This window comes from Arachis stenosperma, chromosome 9, assembly GCF_014773155.1.
Source record: "Arachis stenosperma cultivar V10309 chromosome 9, arast.V10309.gnm1.PFL2, whole genome shotgun sequence".
NCBI classification, from domain to species: Eukaryota; Viridiplantae; Streptophyta; class Magnoliopsida; order Fabales; family Fabaceae; genus Arachis; species Arachis stenosperma.
In genome coordinates this window covers 93,835,935-93,854,012 of record NC_080385.1, presented here as the reverse complement: position 1 = coordinate 93,854,012, position 18,078 = coordinate 93,835,935, and positions in this window count along the sequence as shown.

Below are 18,078 nucleotides of genomic sequence, written 5' to 3'. Positions count from 1 at the left end.
CAGCATTCAAGAGAATCCGGAAGGTCTAAACCTTGTCTGTGGTATTCTGAGTAGGATTCAATGATTGAATGACTGTGACGTGCTTCAAACCTGTAACCTACTGGGCGTCAGTGACAGACGCAAAAGAGGGATTCTATTCCGGTAGGGGAGGGAACCAAACCGGTGATTGGCAGTACTGTGACAGAGTGCGTGCATTAGCTTTCACTGCGCGGATGGGAGGTAGCCATTGACAACGGTGAGACCCTACACGAGCTTGCCATGGAAGGAGACTTGCGTGTTTGATGAAGAAGACAGTGGGAAAGCAGAGATTCAGAAGACGGAGCATCTCCAAAACCTCAACCTATTCTCCATTACTGCAATACAAGTAATCATTTCATGTTCTTTTGCTTTTCACAATCAATCCTGATAATTTCTGATCTCCTGACTAAGATTTACAAGATAACCATAGCTTGCTTCAAGCCGACAATCTCCGTGGGATCGACCCTTGCTCACGCAAGGTATTACTTGGACGACCCAGTGCACTTGCTGGTTAGTTGTGCGGAGTTGCAAAAGTGTTATTGCAATTTCGTGCACCATGAAGCATAAGCAAAACTTAATGTACAAACAACCTTAGGTAACACAAAAGTGAATTGAGTATTTGATAATGGTTATTGAAATTGTGCATGTGAAAGCGTAAAATTGATGTAAAATAGCACAATAAACAACAACCAATCCATTAATGAATGAAAAACTACTTATTCATCATGACAGATAATGCAATAGTCACATGGAAAGGTACTTGTTACAAAAAGTTATAAGCATGATAAAAATCAAGTTAAGTCACTCAAACAAATGCAAAGCATTAACAATGAACAAGTACTAGACATGTGATGAAATTGATATAACAATTAAGATGAACAAGTAATTAAAATTCAATTAACAAAAGTAAAAGTGCACAATTCAAGATGCCAAATAAGGATAAAGTCTAATGCATATGGTAGCTACAACATATGAAACAAACTCACAATATAATTAGGCAATCAAACAAAGCTTTAATGCTTAGTGCACACATTTATCAAACTTGAAATAAAATTCAAGCAAGAAGCAACCCAATCAAAATTAACAAACACTTGCAACTTATTTACTTTTCAAACAACTAAACTAAATCTAATATAATTACTAAAGTGAAAATGAAATGCAACCAAAATGGTCAAGGACAAGCAGAAAATAGGGTAAAAGGAGAAGAAGATGGAGGAAGAGAAAAGAAGAGAAGAAGTGGATAGAAGAGAAGAAGAGAAAAGAAGCATAATAGTGAGAAAACAGAGGCGTGCGTACGCACACTATGAGGAAAAAGAAAGGTGTGCGCTCGCACACTCTATGCGAGCGCTCCTGGTAGAAGAGGGATTAAGAAGTGTACATGCGCACAACTGTGTGTGCACGCACAGAAGACCTTTTTTTAAAGGGTAAGGTCATGTGTGCGTGCGCATACAGGTCTGTGCGCACGCACAAAAGAGAAGAGAGAAGGGGTTTACGCACATAGGCTGTGCCAATACTCCCACCAGAGGGAGTACAAGGTTGCGTGCGGACGCACACGCTTGTGCGGCCGCACAGAAAGCGTGAGAAAAGGGCTGTGTGCGTACGCACAGGTTAGTGCGTATGCACAGGTCAAGGAAAACAGGGGGGCGCCTATGCACAAGCTGTGCTGGCGCTGCAAGCAGAGGGCAATACCATGAGTGTGGGTGCGCACAGGTCAGTGCGCACGCACAGGAAGAAGAAAATATAAGTTGTATGCGCACACACAAGTGGTTGGGCTTACACAAATGCCCTGTTTTCCAATAATTTTCTCAAAATTTCTAAGGTACCAATCCTTAGTCCAATGAAAGCTCAACCTCCAAAATATTCAAACATTTAAAATTTCATAACCTTTATGCAAATTAACCTACTAAACTCAAAATTAAACAAATTCTAAACAAACCAAAATAAACAAAAATGCAATAAACCAAGACTATAAACAAAGAGAAAGGGTAAGAAAGATGTTACCATGGTGGGGTGTCTCCCACCTAACACTCTGGTTTAATGTCCTTAAGTTGGACTTGTGGAGAGCTCTCATCAAACCTCTTTGAAATCCCACCCAAGCTTGTATTTTCCAAGGGTTTTAATATTCCAAAGCTTGTACACCCAAATCTTGTTGTAAATTCCTTTAGGTAACAAGCATTTGAAACTCCCAATGCCTATAACACAATAGCAGCAAAACTCACAATGCAATGGGTGAGAATTCATAGGATAAAAAGAAAATAGAAACCAAAGGTAAGAAAAACAAATAAAATGAACTCCTAAACCAGCAAAAATAAGCAATCAATAAAAAATAAACTATTTACATCTTCACATATTAACATATTCATAATCACCAAAAAATAAGCTATTTACTTATTAACATATTTACAATAGCCAAAAATAACACCATTGCAACTCCCCGGCAACGGCGCCAAATTTGACAAGAGAATTCTTGCCAGTTTAGAATCAATCAAAACAAGAATCAATTCGTTAGTAGCATAGTCCAAACAAACAACGAATTCTCATAATCAAATGTTAATCCAAAGGATGTCACAATTCAAACCAAATAACCAGGAGTTTTAAGTCCTGGGTCGTCTTCCCTCGGAGTCGCAATTAAGTGTCATGTTATTACCTATGAGTGGAATGGGCGATTGAGAATGCAAGAGAGGCAAGGAATGTAAATAAGCATGCAAGAAATTAAAGGAAAAGCAATTAAAGTGATAAAAGAGAAATAAATAGCAAAAAGGGCTCTTTGTGAGAATTGGGTAATTAGGGCTTGCTATCATAGTTGTGGACCACAAACATGGTAATTGTGTGTGGATTAATCCTAATTAGTCAACCCTACATCGAGGATAAGTCAACTAGGCATAATTAATTTCAATTCCTAAGTCCTAAGTCAACACTATTTATGGGTCACTTAGAGTCAAGGGAAACCAAATTAATTAACAACCCTCACACAATGTGGAATGGACATCCACCACTCATGTTCACCCAAACAACACAATTTCCCAACCAAGAGTGTGAAAACTAGGTTAAAACCAACCCAAGCATTTTATCAAACACTTAGGAGGCATGAGAATAAAGCATGGTAAATGACAAGAAATAATAAATGCTACAACTACCAAAAGCAAGGAAAATAAAGATAGCAACTCAATAAAGCAATAAATGACATGAAAACATAAATTGCATTAAATGTAAATTGAAATAACAAGAATGTTCATAAACATAAAAAGCAAAAAAAATGAGAGATTAACAAGATAACGTAAGGGAATTAAGACAATAAAATAAAGAAAGGTAGAGGAAACTATAAGAAGACAATAATTAAAAAGGAAAATTACAAAGAAAATAAACTAAGAACCCTAATTTCTAGAGAGATGGGGGAGCTTCTCTCTCTAGAAAACAACCTACATAATGCTAAACTAACCCTAATTTCTCCTCCCCTTTCACATGGAGTAAGGCCCTCTTAAATATAGGAAGAATCAGCTTCAAAAAGTCCAAAAACTTGGCTTTGGAGGCCCAGAATCGCCCCCAACGATTTCTATTAATTGAGTTACGTGCTGGGACATGTGCGTACGCATGATAAACCCCGTTTTTAGGGTTTATCTTGTGTTGAATTTAGAGTATTTTGCTAACCTTTTCTCATATTTAGCCAATGAATTAGCATGATTTTGTGATCTCTCCCGTATTTGTGCTTGAATGTAAAAACATGCTTTTTAAGCCTTTAATTTGGTAATTTTAATTCATCCTTGATTCCATAAGATGCCTTGATGTGTTTGCTAGTAATCTCAGGATGAAATAGGCTTGGAATGGATCAAAGGAGCAAGGAAGGAAGCATGCAAGTGGAGAGAAGCACAAAAAGCCAAAGAGTTGATCTCGGCCAAGGATGCGCACGCGCACAAGGCGCTCGCGCGCACCTCGGGAAATCAGCCAGGGACGCGCACGGTCCGAAGGTCTTACGTGATTTTTAAATAGAACTCATGCCCAGCGATTTCTGGGAAGCTGTGGAGCCGAGTTACAACCAATTTTGGCGCCAAAGTGCTTTAAAGGACCAACGATTAAAGGCGGAGGCATCATTCTATCATTCTATCATCTATCTTTCATTCATTCACATTAGGATTAGTTTAGAGGTAGTTTCTAGAGAGAGAATCTCTCACTTCTCTCTAGAATTAGGATTACGTTTAGGTTAATCTCTCCTCTTAGATCTAGGTTTAATTCATGCTTTGAGTTATTATTTCTTTATCAATTCTTACTCCTCTCTTCTCCCTCTCTCTAGTTTTGTACTTCAATCATTATAATTCTTTACTTTGTTGTGGATATATTTTTGTTCTCTTGTTTTCTTTCAATAATGCAATTTGAGGTAATTCATGATAATTGTGATTTCCTTGATTGTTGTTGATAATTCTTTGCATTCAATTGTTGTTAGAATTCATTCTTGTTGTGATTTACTATACTTTTCTTTTGTACCTTCCAAGTGTTTGATGAAATGATTGGGAGGATGTTAGAATAGAATTTTATGTTCTTGGCTTGGGAAGATAACTTAGGATTCCTTGGGTTACTAATGTCCAAGTGATTGATAGTTGATAGCCATTGACTCTAGCCTTTATTAATTCAATTAGTGGAAACTAAGATTTATGGATTTGGATCGATATAACTCATCTGACTTTCCCTTGCTACTAGTTAGAGGATGACTTAGTGAGATTGATCCTTGCAACTATCATAATTGTGGCTAGTAATAATGATAGAGATCCTTGACTATCAAATCTTACCAAGACCATTTTGTTAATAAAATTTCATTTCCATTTACTATTCATGTTTCTCTTTTAAAACCCCAAAATAAATAAATCCATAACCAATAACAAGAACACTACCCTGCAAGTCCTTTGAGAGACGACCCGAGGTTTAAATACTTCAGTTTATAGATTTTAGGGGTTTGTACTTCCTTGGAGGGAATTATTGATTCACAAACTTGTCTACTAGTTGCCTCCAAGTTTTCAAATTAGATTTGGGTTGGTTATCCAACCACCTTTTTGCTTGGCCTCTCATAGCAAAGAGAAAGAGTAGCAATCTGTAGACATCCTGATCCACTCCTTCAGTGTGCATTGTGTCAGCAATCTGTAAGAAATTTGCCAAGAATTCAGAAGGTTCTTCCTGTGAAAGTCCATAATACTGGCAGTTTTGCTGCACCAGAGTGATTAACTGAGGGTTTAGCGCAAAATTGCTTGCCCTGATGGGGGGTATACTGATACTTCTTCCATAGAAGTGTGGAGTTCGGGCCGTATAGTATCCCAAAGTTCTTTTGAACTGTTCATTCCCATTTGGGTCCATGGTGAACTCTTCCTGTTTCGGTACACTCAGGTAAGAAACAGGGAAACGGGAAGGTAGGTGTCTCTATATCAGGGTATAGAGCACTTCCAGTGAGATGTCTTGAGAAGACAAGAAGAATGGAGGTAGCGAGAGAAATAGAATTCGAAAATTAGAAGTAAAAAGGGAAACTAGAAGTAAAATATTTTTGTTTTTACTTTATTTATTTAAATAATTTGGAAAGAAGGAAATAAATTAGAGGCTAAGATAACTAAATAACTAGGAAGATTTCAAAATTAATTGTGGTTTTCGAAAATAGGTGAGAGAGAAAGTAGTTAGGATGTTTTGAAAAAAAAAAGAAGAAAGAAAAAGGAAATAGAAAGAGAATAAGGTAAAATAATTAACAAACTAATAAACAAGAATTGAAAACAAATTAAAAGATTTGATTTTGAAATTTAATTTCAAAAGAAAGTAAAGGCTTGGAATTTAAAACTTTTAAATTTGAAAAGAAGATAAGATAGGAAGGACTTAAAGCAAGAAGTTATGATAAAGACTTGAAAAAGATTTGAAAACATAAGATTTGAAATTTGATTTTTGAAAAAGATTTGATTTTGAAATTTGAAATTTGAATTTTAAATTTTGAATTTTGAAATTGAATTTTAAGATTTGAAATTAAAGTAAAAAGATAAGATAAAGATTTGAAATGATAAGATTTGAAATTCAAAATTTAAACTTTACTAGCAAGAAAACACCAAACTTAAAATTTTTAAATCAAGATAGGAAAAGTTAGCCAAGATTTTCAAAAAATTAAAGAAAGATAAAAGAATTTTTTTATTCTTGAATTTTAAGGAAAAAGAAAAACAACTAAGAGACATGAAACTTAAAATTTAAGATCCAAGGACACCAATTTTCGAAAATTTGAAAGAAAAACACCAAAAGACACCAAACTTAAAATTTCTGAAATCAAACAAGAAAAATAACCAAGAACAATTTGAACACGATGAAGAACACTCAAGAACAATTTTCGAAATTTTTAAGAAAACAAGGGGGACACCAAACTTAAAAATTGACACAAGACTCAAACAAAAGACAAAGATTACTAAAGAAAAGAAAAGGTTCTGAAAAATTTTTTCAAAAGAGAACAAAAGACAAAATCAAAAGAGTAACTAAACCTTAAAGAATACCTAATCTAAGCAACAATATAGTCTGGTAGTTTGTCAAACTCGAACAATCCCCAGCAATGGTGCCAAAAACTTGGTGCGCGAAATTGAACTGCACACAATTGAATCGGCAAGTGCACCGGGTTGTCTAAGTAATACCTCAGGTGAGTGAGGGTTGAATCCCACGGAGATTGTCGGATTGAGCAAACAATGGCTATCTTGTAAATCTTAGTCAGGGGATTAGAAAAGATGGTTGTTTGTTTGAAAGCATAAACGAAATAGTAAAGGACGAAATACCATATTAGTGTAAAAGCAGTGATGGATATTTATTTAAAACTTCGGAGATACGTATTCTTTCCAGATTAACTTTTCTTACTTTCTACTTCAAAAATGAATGACTCATTCAATGGCAGCCGTAATTGACTAACTCATGTAGCACCCTCATCAAGTTACTCTCTTCTAAACCATAGCAATCCACCATATCCGAGCAACTCATGTAGCATCCTCATCAAGTTAACTCATGGCTTTCCACTATAGTCGAAGGTGAAGACCTAAGCAATCCACTCCCCTTCACGATCCTACTCAAAATGCCACAGACAAGGTCGGATCTTCCAGATCAGGGAACGCTGCTTCTCATACTCTAGCCTTAACACCACAGAAACCTTAGTAACCCACGGTCAACAGGATTATATGTGATGACTGGATTTTCACTATATCACTGTAATGAATATAATGATTCCGTCTTTGGGAAGTATACCAAATTTATCGTCAACTAATAAATCACAATAGAGTGAGGTCGAATCCCACAGAGATTGATCGACTGCGCAACTTTAGTTACTGGGTTGTTTAGTCAAGCTAATTAAGAGAAGTTGTTGAGTGCAGAATTCTAAATGACAAAATGATAAATGACTTAAAGATAAAGGAAAGCAGTAAAGTGCGAAAACATAAAGAGCATAAAAGTAAAGTTTTGAAACATAAATGACTGAATTGTAAATGGGAAATGGGGAATAGCAGAAATTAAAGAAAGCTATAAAGAATAGGAAAGATAAGAATAGGGAAAATTCATTAGGATCAGGAGATGTTGATCTCTTTAGATTAAATCTAGATCATCTCATCTTCAATCATGCAACTCATTGACCTCTTGGCAATCATGATTGATTAAACCCCAATTCCTTGGTGATTCAATCTCTCAAATCTTGATAATCAGCCAATTCCTTGGTCTAATTGCTCATGAAGAGAGATAGGCTTGGTCCCTGATTATACCATACATCCTCATAGATCCAATTAGTGGGTGGATTTCATGTCACCATATGCAATCCTAAAACCCAGATCTACTCAAGTGTGAGAAGAGATTTCAAGAATGGTTTCATGTTTCCTTTTCCAAGGTTTCCATGAAACCCAATTTGCATCCAACCTCTTTCCCAAGATGATTGAACACTAAACTTGAGAAATGAAATTCCTTCTAGCAAATCAAAGAGAGATGAAAGGAAGAAGTAATTCATTATCATTAATCCCTCAAGTACAAGAGAGCTCCATCTCCCAATTAGAGGGAGTTTAGCTACTCATAGCTTAGAGAAAAGTACAAGAGATGGAAGAAGATGAAGTGAAGTGTAAGAGTAAAACCCAAGCATCTGGCGTGTGAGCGGCGTGTCAGTGGCGCGCCATGCCCAGCTCATTAGCACGGCTTGGCGTGCCACGCCTGGCTTCAAAGTGGCACGCCTCCTTTCTTCAGCTAGCATGGCGTGCCACGCCTTGGACTCAAGTGGCACGCCCCAGTGACATCTCTCTTCTTCCTCTCTGGTAACCTGAACTTAGCGTGGCACGCACAGAGCTGGCGTGCCACTCCCTCAGTAAAGCTCTCATTCTTCTCTTTTGGACCATATAACTGGCGTACCACGCTCTTGTTGAACTCTTCATCTTTCTTCTCTGGTCAACTATACTTGCGTGCCACGCCCTGGTCTGGTGTGCCACGCCTTCAATAAGGCCTTCATTTCTCTTCTCTGGAAGGTTGAACTTGCGTGCCACGCTTAGGTCTGGCGTGCCACACCCTTGATAAGGCCTTCATTCTCTTCTATGGAAGGTTGAATTGGCGTACCATGCCCAAGTCTCGGGTGCCACGCCCTTGATAATGTATGATTAGCCTTCTGGTCCAGTAGCTGGCGTGCCATGCCCATGATTCAAGTGGCACGCCCATGATACGAGCAAAGCTGGCCTGCCATGCCTTAAGTTTCAAGTGGCACGCCTTCAATGAGGCCTTGTACCTCCTTCTCTGGAATGTTGAACTGGCGTGCCATGCCTTCGAACTGGCGTGCCACGCCTTTGTTGGAGCTTTACTTACCCTCTCTGGTCAAATAAACTGGTGTGCCATGCTCAGACTCAAGTGGAACACCCATAGTGGTGTTGAGGGCTCACAAGCTTGGCGTGCCACGCCGCTAGTACCAAGTGGCATGCACATTGGTTCTCTGACTGGGCATACCATGCCTTAAGTCTCAAGTGGCACTCCTATAGTGGTGTTTCTTCCAATCGCCTCTGCTTAGTTACGCTGGCGTGCCACGCCTTCGACCTGGCATGCCACGCCTTCGACCTGGCATGCCATGCCTTCGACTTGGCGTGCCACGCCCATTGTGGATGATAGGGTTGGCGTTCAACGCCCCTTGTGAATCTTCAAGGGTCCTTCTCTAGTCAGAGTTCCTGGCATGCCACGCTCAGCAATGGCGTGCCACACCCATAGTAAAGCTTGGAGTTCCTTCTCTGGAAAACGTAACTGGCATGCCATGCCTGGGTTTCGGCGTGACACGCCCATTGTAATCCATCAGAGCCTCCTTTTTGGAAAAGATAGTTAGGGTGTGACGATCGGATTTCTATCGGTAAAGAAATTCACAAATATAATCGCGTTGTAAGTATAGTTTCTAAACCAACAAAAAATTCTTTCGTACAAAAGTTTTGGTTGTCACAAGTAACAAACCCAATAAAAATAAATAACCGAAGTATTCAAACCTCGGGTCGTCTTCTCAAGGAATTTCAAGGAAGTATGATTTATTATTGGTTAAGAAAAAAGATATATTTTATTTTGGGTTTTTGAAATAGAGAACAAGTAATTTAAATAGAAAGGAAAATAAATTAATAATTATAAAATCTCTTGGCAAGGTATAAAAATTTGAAGTCCTATCCTAGTTATCCTTATCAATGGTGATGAGAATTAGATTTTCCTCCCACTTTGTTAACCTCTAACTATGAAGGTAAGTTAAGTGGATGAATTAATTTTGATTCCTCAGGTCCTAGTCTTTCCTTGGGAAAGGCTAGAGTTATTGGAATTCGAACTAATTCTTGAAAAATTCCAATTTTCAGTCAACAATGAGTTTGATAACTTAAGTGTCTCCAATGACTCAACCAAAGCCAAAAGGGAAAAATCCAAATTATTTATATCATAAATAAAAGAGAGCAATCATAAATCTGAAATACCTCAAATTGCATTAAGTAAAGAAAATCAATCTAAACATAAAGAGTTCATAAACTAAATTGGTAAAATAAATAAAAGGAACATTGAACCTGAGAAGAAGTTGAAATCCTAAATCCTTTAAGAGGAATCTTAATCCTAAATCCTAAGAGAGAGGAGAGAACCTCTCTCTCTAAAAATTGCATCTAAATTATGAAAAGTGAATTATCTATCGTCCCCCTTCATTCCTCCACTTTGCAGCCTTTAATCGGTCTTTTCTGGGCTTGAAACTGGGCCGAAAATAGCTCAGAAATCGCTCGGACCGAAATCAAACACGTGCAGGTCACTGGAATTTCTGCAGAACAACGCATCCGCGTGATTCACGCGTGCGCGTTGCTTTTCTGTATGGCCACTGTTCATACCCTGACCGAGCTCTCCAAACTCGGCAAGCTGATCGAGAGTCCGACCTCGCCTCAAGGCTCAAGCCCGAGGTCGGACCTCGGACAAATAGGCCAAAGAAGGCCCATCAGAAGGAACTAAGCCCAAAACCTAAAGGCCGAAAGGGCCTGGGAAAGGCGGTTCCACAAAGATAAAGATAAGACTCCCAGAAGATAAGATAAGATAAGAATATCTTATCCAGGGAAGATCACAGCCAACTACTATAAATACACTGGAGCACCCAGGTATAACTCATACTCTGGTTCTACTCGATATCTGCTTGGACCCATGCTAACTTAGGCATCGGAGTGTCTTTGCAGGTACACCCCCCGCCGTTCAACACATCAAGCTCGGGTCACAGACCCCCCACCTCGGGCCTTGTCAGACGACCGAGCTACAGTTTCAGGTAACCCTCGGAACATTGGCGCCGTTGCCGGGGACCTGGAAGTCATCCCTTTACCATGGCGGACGACTCTCCCAACAATGACCATCCTACATCAGAACAAGAAGAGGAAGTTGACACCGGAGAACGACCAGACCGCCCTCTATCACCACACACTCCAGGGGGAAACAAACAGAATCATCCAAAAGGTGCACTCCCTAACAAGGATCCACAAAATCCTGGAAGGGAAAAGAGTTCAGAGATTCTGGAGACAGTCCGGGCACAACAAAGCCGGCTGAGACAACTCGAAGAGGACATAAAAAAGCAGAAAGAGACTGAACAGGATCTAAGAAGGGAGGCTCGCAAACGCAGAGAATTAGAAGAAAAACTACGAAAGATAGAAGCCAATCTGAAAGATCGGACAACACGCGGCACCACTCCCGAAAGTAATCATGATCCCTTCACACAAGAGATCATGAAGGAGAAGGTACCGCGAAACTTCAAGCCACCAGATATGGACCTCTACGACGGCACCACCGATCCAAGTCACCACCTCAGCAACTTCAGGAGCAGAATGTACTTAGTCGACGCATCCGACGCAATTCGGTGCAAAGCCTTCCCCACCACTCTCACCAAGTCAGCCATGAAGTGGTTCGACAGCTTACCGCCAGGATCAATCTCCAGCTTTGAAGACCTGACCAAAAAATTCCTAACAAGGTTCTCCATTCAAAAGGACAAGGCAAAACACGCCCCCAGCCTACTCGGGATCAAACAAAGCAACCAAGAAACTCTCAGAGAGTACATGGAGCGATTCAACAAAGCCTGCCTGGACATACAACACTTGTCCACAGAAGCAGCCATCATGGGACTAGCAAACGGCCTAAGAGAAGGACCGTTTAGCCAATCCCTATCCAAAAGATACCCGACCTCCTTGTACGAAGTGCAGGAGCGAGCGGAAAAATATATCAACATGGAAGAAACCTCACGACTGAGAGAACCTTCCAGGAAGGAGTCAACCTACCCGCCCCGAGATCGAGATCGGGATCAGAAAAAGAAGGAAGAGTCCAGCTCGGACAAGCCAAGGAAATACCACAGCTACACCCCCCTCCGAGTCTCTCTGGTAGACGTCTACAGAGAAGTGTACCACACCGAAAAGATCCCACCACCCAAACCTCTGAAGCACAAAAGAGCGGGAAGGGATCGGTCCGAATACTGTGAATATCATAGACTCTACGGTCATTCTACTAACGACTGCCACGACCTGAAGAATGTTATAGAAAAGCTAGCTAGAGAAGGAAAACTCGACAGATACATAGCTGAGAAAGATGAAGAAACCAGAAAGAGAAGGCGGAGAGACAACGAAGATCGGACCGAACCAACCCCACAAACCCCTGAAAGGCACATACACATGATAAACGGAGGTTTTGCAGGTGGAGGGACATCCAGATCCTCACGAAAGAGACACCTCAAAGAAGTCTACCATGCCCGAGAAGACAACCCCTTGCCCGAGTTACCTACTATCTCGTTTACCCGAGAAGATGCTCTTGGTATAATACCCGGACACGACGACCCTATGGTGATCACCATCATCCTAGCCAACGCCAACTTACATCAAACCCTGATCGACCAAGGAAGCTCGGCAGATATCCTGTTCAAAGAGGCCTTCGACAAGCTCGGACTCGAAGAAAAAGAGCTAAAAGCCTATCCCACCGACCTATTTGGACTAGGAGATACCCCAATTCGACCCCTGGGATACATCTCGTTACACACCACCTTTGGAAAAGGCGAGCAAACCAAAACATTAAACATCGACTACATTGTGGTCGACGTCACTTCAGCATACAATGCCCTCATCGGACGACCAACCCTCAACAGACTAGCGGCTATAGTCTCGACCCCACACCTCTGCATGAAGTTTCCTACCGCAAAGGGAATCGCTACCCTAAAAGGCGACCAAAAGCAAGCACGGCGATGCTACAACGAAAGTCTGAGCCTAAAAGGGAAAGAGGTCAACACCATAGAACTCGGGCGAGTCCAAACCCGAGAAGATCTTCGGCCACAGCCAGAAGGGGAAACCGAGAAGGTCCAAATCGGGAACACACCCGAGAAAGTAACAAACATAGGGGCAAACCTCGAGGCAGGCCTAAAAAAGGAGCTCACAAACCTCTTAAGGGAGAATTCCGATCTCTTCGCCTGGAAAGCCTCCGATATGCCAGGCATAAGCCCCGACCTAATGTGCCACAAACTATCAGTGTATCAGGGATCCCGACCTGTCCAACAAAGGCGAAGGAAACTCGGGCCCGAACGCATGCAGGCAATAGAGGAACAGGTACAAGCACTACTAGATGCAGGGTTTATTAGGGAGGTAAAGTACCCCCTATGGCTCGCAAACGTAGTTCTGGTAAAAAGCCCAATGGAAAGTGGAGGATGTGCGTCGACTACACAGACCTCAACAAAGCTTGTCCTAAAGACCCATATCCACTACCAAACATCGACGCTTTAGTCGACGCAGCTTCGGGCTACAGATACCTCTCCTTCATGGATGCGTACTCAGGATATAATCAAATCCCGATGTATGGACCCGACCAAGAAAAGACCTCGTTCATAACCCCAAAGGCAAACTACTGCTACATAGTAATGCCCTTCGGGCTGAAGAACGCAGGGGCAACATACCAGAGACTAATGAACAAAGTGTTCTCAGAACACATCGGGCTACAGCTAGAGGTATACGTCGACGACATGCTAGTAAAGACACAAGAAGACAAAAACTTGGTGGCCGACCTCAGTAGTATCTTCGGTACCCTCAGAAAACACAATATGAGGCTTAATCCGACAAAGTGCACCTTCGCCGCAGAAGCCGGAAAGTTCTTAGGCTTCATGCTGACTCAAAGAGGCATCGAAGCAAACCCGGACAAATGCCAAGCGATACTCAATATGAAGAGCCCGACGTGTGTCAAAGAGGTACAACAACTGAACGGAAGATTAGCCGCCCTATCAAGATTCTTGGCAGGATCAGCAATAAGGTCACTACCTCTCTACTCACTCCTAAAGAAAGGGAAACCCTTCTCGTGGACCCCGGAGTGCGAAAAGGCCTTCCAAGAATTCAAAGAATTCCTCGGGCAGCCACCAATCCTAACCCGACCTCTAAAAGGAGAAGAACTCGTACTATACCTCTCGGTCGGACATCGGGCAGTCGCTTCGGCACTAATACGAGAAAACGACCAGGGGCAACACCCCGTATATTTCGTAAGCAAGGCGCTGCAAGGAGCTGAATTAAACTATCAGAAAATAGAGAAATTCGCCTACGCGCTAGTCTTCACAGCTCGAAGGCTCCGTCCCTACTTTCAAGCCCGCACCATCAAAGTCCGGACAAACCAACCGATGAGACACATCCTACAAAAGACAGACATGGCAGGACGAATCCTACAATGGGCGGTGGAGCTGTCTGAGTTCGACCTCCACTACGAAGCCCGAACTGCCATAAAGTCCCAGTATCTAGCCGACTTCGTAGCAGAATACACCGAGACCCCAGGGACCCCACTCTCATGGAATTTATATGTCGACGGGTCCTCAAATAAGGCAGGGAGCGGAGCCGGTGTCATACTCGAAAGCGATCAAGGAACACGGATAGAGCTATCCCTAAAATTCGAGTTCCAGGCCTCAAATAACCAAGCCGAGTACGAGGCCCTACTAACAGGACTAAAGCTAGCCAAAGAGGTCGGAGCAGAGAGGATCACAATTTTCAGCGACTCCCAGGTCGTCACATCACAAGTAAATGGAAGTTACCAGGCCAAAGATCCTACTATGAAAAAATACCTGGACCAAACACAGGCACAATTGCAGCACTTCCCGGAAATACGAATCCAGCACATACCCCGGGAGCAAAATGCCCGAGCCGACGCCCTCTCAAAACTTGCTAGCACCAAGCCCGGAGGAAACAATAGAAGTCTCCTCCAAGAAACTCTACAATCTCCGTCCGTACTAAGAGAGGAAGAAATACTGAACATATCCGACCAACAACAAGGATGGATGACCCCCATACTCAACTACCTAAAGTCGGGAACTCTCCCCGCTGAAAAAAGAGAAGCTAAAAGGCTTACAAAGGACGCCCAGAATTACACGCTAATCCACGACGTGTTATACAGAAGAGGATTCGCAAATCCCCTCCTAAGGTGCGTCCCGACCTCAGAAACAAAAAGCGTCCTCGAAGAAGTCCACAAAGGAATGTGTGGGAACCACCTCGGAGCTCGGGCCCTATCCAAGAAAATAGTCAGAGCCGGGTTCTACTGGCCAACCATACAAAGAGACGCGGCGGACTTTGTGAAAATATGTCCCCCCTGCCAAAAACACGCCAATTTTCACAAAGCACCGCCCGAAGACCTCATAAGCATCACAGCACCGTGGCCCTTCGCGAAATGGGGACTCGACCTACTCGGCCCGTTTCCACAAGGCCCGGGGCAGGTCAAATACCTCATAGTAGGGGTCGACTACTTTACAAAGTGGATCGAAGCCGAACCCTTAGCCACCATTACGGCTCAGAAAAGCCGTAAATTCCTATACAAAAACATTGTCACGAGGTTCGGAGTCCCCTATTCCATCACAACAGACAATGGAACACAGTTCACAGACACAAGTTTTCAGAACTTGGTGTCCGAGCTGAAAATCAAACAGCAGTTCACATCGGTCGAGCACCCACAAGCCAATGGACAAGCAGAGGCTGCAAATAAAGTCATCTTGGCTGGATTGAAACGAAGACTCCAAGAAGCCAAAGGGGCATGGGCCGACGAACTCCCCCAGGTATTATGGGCATATCGGACAACCCCGCACTCTACAACGGGAGAATCCCCATTCCGACTAGCCTACGGAATGGAGGCAATGATTCCCGTCGAAATAGATGAGGGATCACCCAGAACCATCTTCTACAACGAAGAAAACAATCCTCGGGCACAAAAGGAAGAGCTCGACCTCCTACCCGAGGTCCGAGAAAGAGCCCGGATCAAAGAAGAAGCCTTAAAACGACGAACGGCCCTCAGATACAACCAAAAGGTGATAAAACGAAGCTTCTCCACTCACGACCTGATTCTAATCCGAAACGACATCGGAACACAAAAATCGGGAGAAGGAAAGCTAGCTGCGAATTGGAAGGGGCCATACAAGGTAACAGAAGTCTTAGGGACAGGCTACTACAAGATCTCCGACCTAGAAGGCAAGGAGCTGCCCAGAGCCTGGCACGCCTGTAACCTAAGACGGTACTACAGCTAGAGTAAACTTAACCCGAGGTGTACTCTTTTTCCCCACGAGGGTTTTTTAATGAGCCACCCGGTTAAGTAGGACACCCGACCTAGTAAAAAAGGGTAAAAACTTTGTACATATTTTCCTTTAATACTAACCAAATTTCTTTATTTTCTCTTTCTCGTTATGAAGCATATCCTAAAAAGTACCCCGCCAAGGCGCATTAATTTATGCTCGACAAAACGCAAAAATCATTTGCCAAAGGCCATACAAGGCCGGCAAAGATGAAGCGACGAGGTTCAAATTAATGTGAGAAGTTATAAAAGTAACTCTAAAACGGCTGGAAAAGCCGAACAAAAAGACGTTACAAAAATAACTTAAAAAGGCCGACCAAACCACGAAGTCGGACCTAATTAAAGGAGGTACTAAAGGATCCCGAGGTCCGAGAACAAACTCGGACCCAAGAAAGAAAGCCCTAAAACGGCACAGAACTAAGACCTCGAGAAAACGCTAGCTAAAAGTTGTTGACCAAAAAACAACTAAAAAGCAAAAAGCGGGAACGAGAAGCAAAATCGCTAGCTAAAAGTTGTTACCCGAAGAACAACTAAAAAGCAAAAAAGCGAGTACCAGAAATCGCTAGCTAAAAGTTGTTATCCAAAAAACTAAAAAGCAAAAAAGCGAGTACAAGACATCAAACCGCTAGCTAAAAGTTGTTATCCAAAAACAACTAAAAAGCAAAAAAGCGAGTACAAGACATCAAACCGCTAGCTAAAAGTTGTTATCCAAAAACAACTAAAAAGCAAAAAAGCGAGTACAAGACATCAAACCGCTAGCTAAAAGTTGTTATCCAAAAACAACTAAAAAGCAAAAAAGCGAGTACAAGACATCAAACCGCTAGCTAAAAGTTGTTATCCAAAAACAACTAAAAAGCAAAAAAAGCGAGTACAAGACATCAAACCGCTAAGCTAAAAGTTGTTATCCAAAAACAACTAAAAAGCAAAAAGCGAGTACGAGACATCAAACCGCTAGCTAAAAGTTGTTATCCAAAAACAACTAAAAAGCAAAAAAGCGAGTACAAGACATCAAACCGCTAGCTAAAAGTTGTTATCCAAAAACAACTAAAAAGCAAAAAAAGCGAGTACAAGACATCAAACCGCTAAGCTAAAAGTTGTTATCCAAAAACAACTAAAAAGCAAAAAAGCGAGTACGAGACATCAAACCGCTAGCTAAAAGTTGTTATCCAAAAACAACTAAAAAGCAAAAAAGCGAGTACGAGACATCAAACCGCTAAGCTAAAAGTTGTTATCCAAAAACAACTAAAAAGCAAAAAGCGAGTACGAGACATCAAAATCGCTAGCTAAAAGTTGTTATCCAAAAACAACTAAAAAGCACGAAAGCGAATACGAGAAAGCAAAAACACAAACATGGCATAATAAAGCTACAGAGTAGCTAAAATAAATGTTCAAAAGTGTTGGCGAAAAACATAAGCCCACAGGTCGGGCAAAAGAGCAGAAAACAAAAGATCACTGAGGACCAATGGAATACTTTCCAGTCTCAGCATCAAAAACAGAAACTGGGACTGCATCGACAGCACCGTCATCCCGACTTGAAACCTCCACACCCGACCTATCCACAGCCAAAGGTGAGGGCGGGTTCTCAACCAGCACCTCGGGATCAGACACTGGAGCCTGGGGATCGGACACCGGGACCTCATCCTCGGCAGGAGCTGGAACAATCTTTCCCTCCACAACTATGTTATCAGTGCTGAATAGGGTCAAATTCAGGTCGGGAGCAAGAACCCGGACCTGATCCCTTAAGTTTGCAAACATAGCATCCATACCCTTGGCCACATTATCCTCCAGCTCATAGTAATCATCCCGAGCCGACTGCAGCTTCTCCTTCGTCTCCTGAAGCTCAGCATGCAGCTTAGAATAATTCTCCGTCGCCACCCTCGCCGTTTCCTCAGACGCCTTCGCCGCCGCCACAGCCGCGGTAGCCTTAGTCTTTTCATCCTCCAAAGACTCCTCCAGCTCGGCAATCCTGGCATCCTTCAGCTGACTAATCTTGTCAAGCTCGGAACGGGCCTTCTCAAGTCG